This window comes from Physella acuta, unplaced genomic scaffold, assembly GCF_028476545.2.
Source record: "Physella acuta isolate Inbredline_101_S28 unplaced genomic scaffold, ASM2847654v3 ptg001132l, whole genome shotgun sequence".
NCBI lineage: Eukaryota > Metazoa > Mollusca > Gastropoda > Physidae > Physella > Physella acuta.
Genome location: NW_026732649.1, coordinates 385958 through 387738, shown reverse-complemented (window position 1 = coordinate 387738; position 1781 = coordinate 385958). Strand labels below are relative to the sequence as shown.

The window sequence follows — 1781 nt, the reverse complement described above, 5'->3', positions numbered from 1 at the left end:
TAATTGTGTTTGAACTTATCAAAATAGTAATAATTGAATAAGCTTGATTATAAACTCGATTTTAAATACTACAAATTTATAAGTGTGTTTAAAATGTGTTTTTTCAGAACATTTTTGTATACATTTTACAAGTTTTGTTTTTCTTATTTAATTTTGAATGAAATAAAGAAAGTATAAAAACCTTAGAAATCATTGTGTTAATTTTTGTAGACATGCAAGACTTAACTTTATGTTTTCAATATGTTCTCAATCGTTATGTTTAATATTTCTATTCTGTCGCTTCTCGGCCTTTTGGCTAAGATCAAAGTGTAGTATTTGTCTTGGATCAACATAAATCTTAGTCATTTGTTACGTCAGTCCTTTTTAAGGGTTAGGCTGCCAGGGTCGAGAGGCGATCTAATCTACTACACCAGGGGTCTCCAAACTTTTCAGTCAGAGGGCCGCATTAACTAACTCATTTCAGTTCGGGGGCCAGTTTCTACCAGGCATGTCTTTGATTTTTCTGGGCAAAGTTCCTAGGCCATCACCAACAAAAGCTTTTTCCGTGGATAAAAAGATATCCGCGGGCCGATTGAGAGGACCTCGCGGGCCGCATTCGGCCCGCGGGCCGTAGTTTGGAGACCCATGTACTACACCAGGGGTCTCCAAACTTTTCAGTCCGAGGGCCGCATTAACTATAAAAATTCAGTTCGGGGGCCAGTTTCTTCCAAGTATGTCTTTGATATTTCTGGGCAAAGTTCCTTAGCAATCATCGACGAACGATTTTTCCTTGGACAAAAATATCTCCGCGGGCCGGATGAGAGGACATCGCGGGCCGCATCCGGCCCGCGGGCCGTAGTTTGGAGACCCCTGTACTACACAATCAATTATAGATTTGTGCTGCAACTACACTAATTACACTAGACCATACATAATTTCACACAGAAAAATCAGCAATATTACCTAAAAAGTACGAGTTTGGCGTGGTAAGTCATTAAAACTCATGGTTGTTAAATCGAAAATTCTGGAGTTCGAATAAGACTCGTTAGCTGTAGACAACTCCAAAAATAAACAACTGCTGCCTCGTAGTTTATTCTTGGTTGGACAAAAAGACAAGCATGCTGAAATCGGTCTAAATGGTGCATAACTAATTGATAAGTATAATAAATTGTGTATACTTATTTGGTGTATAGTAGTGTATACTAAACAGTACAAAACGATAATTACCACACCCTTCTCATTCTTAGAGTACATGTGTTAACCAAACAAATGTATCGTGCTAACCTATTGTCTAGTACGATATTATTTTTATTCGTTGACTTCTTTCTAAATTTCCTATCACAGTTTCCGCCAACTTTAAAGTGTGTATAAAACAAACCCCTTGTACAGTTTAAGTATAACACTAAAGTATAAAGTCTAAACTCTTATGTTTTAAATATTTTATGCAAACCTAATCACAAGGTAGAATTATATTTACATGTATTTTGACACTAGTCTTGTATCACTCATCTAATTGTTACATATCTCTTCTTCCCTCGCTCTCTCTGACACACACACACACACACACACACACACATCTAGAAAAGTGTCAGAATGACTCACAGACTGAGCCAGTGTAAAGAAAATATGGCATTCAAGTTAAGGTTCAGGTTTTTTCATTCTGAAATGATCTGAGCCAGGTATTTTTACACACGGTATAAAACACAAGATTAAATGTTTTTTGTTTGTTGGAATGTATATCGGTAATTTAAAGGCTATTGTATTTAATTGCTTTTAAATGTCATTCTGCCGTCGGAAATATA

General features: G+C 36.4%; 1 pseudogene; it reads left to right on the top strand.

Moving 5' to 3' along the window:
- The first annotated feature begins 275 nt into the window (after positions 1 to 275).
- Positions 276 to 405, top strand: LOC131956192 (uncharacterized; annotated as a pseudogene).
- The last annotated feature ends 1376 nt before the right edge of the window (positions 406 to 1781 follow it).